Here is a 6,811-nt window from a genome sequence, read left to right on the forward strand (position 1 = left end):
AGAGAGGGAGAGATGGAGAAAGGGAGAGATGGAAAAAGAGGGAGAGGGAGAGGAAGGAAAAGGGACAGGAAGAGAGAGAGGTAGAGGGGGAGGGAGAAGGAAAGGATGAGAGAGAGAGAGGGACAGGGGAAGAGGGAGGGAGAGCGAGAGGGAGAAAGGGAGAGACAGGGAGACAGGGAGAGGGACAGGAAGAGAGGTTCTGTGTTTCCTTGTTGTTACTGTTTAGATCTAGAATAGCCCCCAGTGCCTTATGTGTTCAGAAGGTGAGTGGATTAGAGGACCCGAATGGCTGACCTGCTATTAGGAAGTGGGGTTTTCTGGGAAGAGACTGATCCCCAAACCATGACCTGGAAGAGTTTATCTCCCTTCCTGGCTCCTCCCTTCTCCCTGTTTCCCAGTTGCCTTGATGTGAGCAGCTTTCTCCTACTGGCAGGCTTCATCACTATGCCACTTATGCCCTGGAGTCAGCCAATATAGACTAAAACTTCTAAAAAAAAAAAAAAAAAGGTGAGCTAAAATAAATCTCTCCTTTAATTTCTTGGTGTCAGTTATTGAATCCCAGCAGCAGCAAAGTGACTCAGATACTTATTTAAAGTAGATCCTCCTTGGGCCATGGAGGACCAACTGCTTGAATTGTTACTGGGCTGTCTGTAGTGTTGGCAGGGGTTAGTAGGATTGACATAGCGTTCAGAACTCTGTGTCTTGAATTTGGACCTTAACTTTGCAAGTCTTTCAGGAACAGAGTCCATGCTGATATGGCATAGTGGCTAAAAGAACAAAAGCTAGGCTGGGGATACAGCTAAGCGGTAGAGAGCTTGTCCAACATGTGTGGAGGCCCGAGTTTCATCCTGTTGTGGTCAGTGTTTACAAGAGAATGCACTTAATACAGGACACATAATTTATAAGATTATTTTATAATATTTACTCAAAGAGTGAAATTCAAGAGTGCAGAAGTTCTGTCCACACAGTAGAGACCCGAAGAATCTAGCTGAGGGCCTGGATCCCACAGCAGTGTCCCGCACCAATCCAGCTGAAGACCTAGAGCCCATGGCAATGTCCTCCAGGAGTACAACTGGAGGCCAAAACCCACAACAATGTCCCATGCAAGTCTGTATCCCTTGATCCAGAAGGGAAAGCCCAGTGCAGTGGTGGAAGCTAGAAGGTCTGAGGGATGTACACTGGAGCCAGGAGGTGATGCTCAAGGTAAGGACCAGAGCTCCCCTAAAGAGAAGAGCATCCACCCTTAGTGACAATGAGGACCCAAGCTCCTCTGATGGTAAGAACAGCGGAATTCATACCAGGAGAGCCAGCATGACAAACTTGTCCAGGGAGATCAACAGCACACTATCTTCTACTCCAGTTCTCTTTTTATGCTGTTGGCAACAGTCCTCAGGTGGGCCTTCCACACCCAGCATCAAGCTCATTCACCTCAGTGTGGTGTTACACGTTTCCCACTAGTTAATCCACTACATATCCCTAGAACCAAATCCACTACCACCCTCACAAACAAGCACAAATAGCTCTTATTAAGAATAGTTAGATTTTAAGGTAGATGCAAATCCTCCATAGGATTTCATGAATGCCTTCAACATAAAACACCTGTGTAAGAAGTGCATCCATGGATATTAGACGGTTCAAAGGTGAGCTGTGGCAAGACCTTGTGATTGACCAACCCAATGCATATTTTTAAACCAACAGACTTTTTCTTTTAAATACCCTTCTTGACTCCATCAAGAGCTTGGGAAACCCAAGCTTGCTTTCTCAGCTTTCTTTCTACCTGTGGGTGACCACAGTGCTGATGAATGACACATACTGAAAATCTAAAGGCAGTTTCTAAGGACAACTTGCTTGATAAAAGGAACAGCTGACATTAGTGACCCTCCTTTTCCCCTTCCTTCAAGCTGGATGTGGTTTCTGGAGTTGTTGATTTCTCTGACAACTGACCCCAATGCCAGTAACCACCTACCTCCCACTTCTATAAAATAACAAAAAAAATTATATTATTTTAATAAAGCCACTGTTACTTGGGTTATTCTGTTATTTGCAGAATGCATTCCTAACATGTATCATTGCAAAATGTTAATGATTCCTATGTTACAAAGTTTTATGAAGATCCAATATATAAATATTTGCCTATGTAATTTTTAAGCCCTCTGTCCATTCTACCTCCTGGGTCCATCTAGCTATCTTTGGGAGGAAATTATAGTTTGATTATGCATCTTACTCAAGGTCAGACCCATATATAGTATTGTAATAGCAAAATTTTATATAAAGTTCGGGTAACATTTTCTAGTTGGCTCTATACTCTTAATTTCTCATGCTCAATACTTTTGTTGACTCCTTTGCCTAGCAGAATTTACTGCTGCTGAATCTCTGAGGAAGTCTACAAGTGTATGAACTTATTTTAATTATTCCCTTCTGGATTCATTAAATGCCACTTGCCCACATGAACACTCCCCTGCCACTTTTTATAAGCTCACAGAGCCTCATATTTCCTGCTATTTATCTTTGTTAGTTTAGCTGCTGCTCAAAAGTTGGACCAGGTACTAAGAAAGAGGTAAAGCTGGCAACAGCAAACCATGGGCGTGATTGCAAAGCCCGGCTGGGGAGTCATCTCCTGAAATGTGAACTTGGTTTCAGGATCACTCTTTTATCTGATGGTTGGACACTTGCCATACTTTAAAAGTTTCTAAAAAATGTCCATATGCCTGGTAGACTTCAAAGCTTTTTAGACAGTGGCTCAATTGTTACATTTTGGGGGATAGGAATTAAGAGGAAAAAAAATAGAGAGATAGCCAAAGTGGGAATATTGTAATAAAGTAAGTTCCATGATTTTTTTGGTTTTCAGATGCATATAGAAGTTATGTTTATATTATGCAGAAAAGTCTGTAACATATATTGAAGTGCACAATAACATTATGTACTGCTTCAATGACCAAGTTTGTGAAGTATCCTAAATAAATCCTTTGTTGACATTTCAACAGTGTCCTAGCATCTTCATCAAGAGTAGGTTTTATGCCAAAAAAAAAAAAAACTTGATTTGCTCATTCATGAGACACAACTCCTCATCTACTAAGATTTTATTATGCAATCACAGGAAAATTTGGTCACATCTTCAGTGTAAATTTACTTCACTTGCCATTTTTTTTTTACTTGCTATTTTGACCACAACTTCATTTATCTCCTCCAGTGAAGTCTTTTTTTCAATACTGTTTTTTGGTGGTACCATACTAGGGATTGAACTCAGGACCTTGTACTTGCCAGGCAAGCATTTATTCCACTGAGCTATCTCCCTGGCCCTTCAACTGAAGTCTTGAATCCTTCAAAGTCATCCATAAAGCTTGGAACCAACTTCTTTCAAATTCCCATTAATGGTGATATTTTGACCCTCCATGGATTAAAAGACCAAATTTCAACAAACCTAGTCTTTAAGATGTCAATTGGCTTCATTTGAAATTCTAGAATTGGCAATAGTCTGGACCAAAAATGATTCAAAATGACCTGCCTGCTGTAATAATACATGAGTAGACTTATATTTATAGCCAGAGACACGAAATGATGCACAGAAAATGAAAGTGAGGCAGAGATAGCCTGAGTGATTATATCTTATTTCATTATCAGTTATCTTTGCCCATTTTTCTAGATAACTGCCTGCAGCTTCTACATAAGCACTGGCTGCTTTATCTTGGATATTTATTTATGAAGATAGCTTCTTTCCTCAAACATCAGGATATGAGCTCTTCAGACTTTTTTTCAGCAACATCCTTCTCTCTCTCAATCTTCACAGAATTGAAGAGTTAGGGTCTTTCTCTGGATTAAACTTTGGTTTAAGAGAACATTGTGTCTGGTTTAAATTTCTACCTGGGTCACTAAAACTTTCTCCATATCAGCAATAAAACTGCTTTACCTCTCTACAATTTGTTCACTGGCATAGCTTTTTCAATTTCCTTTAAAATCTTGTGAATTGAAGATCAGCCTGGGTGACAAAGTGAACTCAAAGCCAGCCTGAATTGTGTAGTGAGACCCTGTCTCAGAAAGTTCAAAAACAAAACAAAAAACCTCCAAAACAAACAAAAAATAATTTTTTCTTTGCATGACAGATTGCTTCTTTGGCACAAAAGACTTAGTCTGTAGCCTATCTTGGGTTGTCTATCTCTCTGTTTTTCTCTCTGTTTCTCTCTCTCCTCTCTCCCATCTCCCCTCTCCCCTCTCCTTTCTCCCCTCTTCTCTCTACTCCTCCTCCTCTCTCTCTCTCTGATATTGGATTAAATACAATATCCAATGGTGCTCTATCACTGAGCTACATCCTCAGCTCATTTTTTTTTTTAATTTTGAGACAGAGTCTTGATAAATTGTCCAGACTAGACTTGAATTTGAGATCCTCCTGCCTCAGTCTTCTGAGTAGCTGGGATTATAAGTATGTGAGATCATTCTGGGCCTCTCTTGGCTTTCGACAGGCCTTCTTTGCTAAACTTAGTCAGTTTTAGTTTTTGACTTAAAGTAAGAGATATGAGATTCTCCTTTGTTTGAGCATTGTGTAGGGCAGGGTTGGTGAAACTTTTAGAGACCGAGAGCCCAAACTGCAACCCAAACCCACTTATTTATTGCCAAGTGACAACATTGCAAGTAAACCTGAATACTGAGGTTTTAGTTTAGGAAAAAAACAACTGTTATCCAATGCACAGTTGCTGGGGCAACTTGGCTCATGTACTGACACAGAGGGCTCTGTATGCCCATGGGGTGCGTGTGCCATACGTTCACCTCCACTGATATAGGGTATTAATATGCAATATGGTTGTCTTATAGATTAGTGAGGCCTGAGGAGGTGGAAAGAGATGTGGAAAAGTCTGCTCAACTGGGCAGTCAAAAACAGAAACACTGCATTTGACATCTTCTATAGCACAGTTTATGGTACATTTTAAAACAATAATAGCAACATCAAAGATCTCAGACCACTGCAACAGACACAATAATCATTAGACAATTCAAAGCCAAGTGTGGCATACATTTGCAGCTTCAGCACTCTGAGGGAATGAGGCAGGAAGATCACAAGTCTGAACCCCGCCTGGGCAATACAGAGAGACCTTACCTCAGAATACAAAGAGCTGAGGATGTGACTCAGTGTCCAGGGACTGGGCACAACCCTCACTACCATAAGAAAAAAGAAAGAGGGGAAGATGAAAACTTATGAAATATTGTGAGAATTACAAAAATGTGACATTGAAACTTGAAATGAGCACATGCTGTTGGAACAATGGCTAATAGACATACTTGATGCAGAGGTCACCAGTAACTTGCCATGTGTGGGGAAAAAAAGGAAACAGAAAAAGTATTGTCTGCAAAGCATGGTAAAGGGAAGGGCAAGAGGAGGCAGACCAGGAATTTGCAAGGATGCCAAAGCTCATCTTAAGATGGACCTCTAGAGTGTAAGGACTCCTCTCTCCTAAGTAGTGATTGATTTCTTACCCCTTTCCAGTTAAGCCAGTATATGGCTAAATTACCAATTGTCTGGGACTCAAGTTTTATGTAGATTTTGTAGAAAATCTTTCAACAGTTTGTTTTGTTTTTGTTTTTTAAAGTCTTAACTTGGAGCCAAGAGTGAAGGGGAGCTGAGTGGTAGAACACTTGTCTACCATGAGCGAGGCTCTGAGTTAGACCCCTAGCCTTACTAAAAAACTCAGTAAAAACCTCACTAATATTAAAAAAATTTTCCCCTTAAATTTGGTTTTACTTTCTTTGAAGAATGTATTGCTTGCTTTGCACTCAAATTGGATGTACTCAGGCCTACTGCTTTAGTATCAAATTATTATTATTTTGGGTGCTTTCAACAATTTAGGTGAAATGCTATGTAGTGACTTCATTATTTTTATTATTTTAAAAATTATTTTCAGACTCATAGTGATCCTCCTGTCTCAGCCTCCCCAGTGGTAGGATTACAGGTGTGCGCCACCATGCCTGGTTCAGTGGCTGGCTTGGGGCCCTGGGCCGGCATGACATATGGTACCGGGGATCAAACCCAGATCCTTGTGCTTGCCAGACAGGCACTTAGACCGCCGAGCTTTCTCCCCAGCCATTTATTTTGCTGTATCTTTCCCCCATGGTATTTTTCATGATCTTTAAGTAAAATAAATATTTCATAAATATCTGGCCATTTCAGTATACAACTACGCAGCATCTCAGCATTATCTTTCAGCAAGAAAAACACAGAAGAGTAAAGGCCTGACAAAATTAACTAGGTACAATGAGAATCTGCTCCAAATATATTTGTTTCTGGGGTAAAGGCATGACATACCTGGTCAATTAAGAAAATCACCCTTGCAACACAGGATTTAATTTTTTTTTTTTTAATTTTTAATCAGGACCTGGAACACTTGACTGCTATTTAGATGCTCAGTGGCACAGCTACATCCCCAGTTTATGCCATTCATAGTGCATTAATTCCAGCAACTCAGGTTCCTTCCCATTAGGGCTCACGAAAGTGTGCTTCTCTGAGCAGGGCAAGCTGGGCTTCAGGTGAAGTCAGGTACCTTTTTCTTTGGCTTCCTTCTTTTTCTGATCATTTTCTTTGACAAGTTTAGGAAAGTTATCTCCAAGTTTAGTATGCTTAATACCCACATTATTCGTCTTGACAAGTATCTTACCCTTAACGTGCTTGTTCATACAATAATGCTTATACCATGTGGTTAACACTGTAGACTCTGCCAGTTTTACTACGGTAGCATTTGTGGGACACTCCTTTTTTTTTTTTTTTTTTTTTTGGGCCCCCTTTTTTTTTTTTTTTTTAAATTTTATTTATTTGTGTGTGTGTGTG

Source organism: Octodon degus, unplaced genomic scaffold (genome assembly GCF_000260255.1).
Source record: "Octodon degus isolate 3935 unplaced genomic scaffold, OctDeg1.0 scaffold00015, whole genome shotgun sequence".
Lineage (NCBI taxonomy): Eukaryota > Metazoa > Chordata > Mammalia > Rodentia > Octodontidae > Octodon > Octodon degus.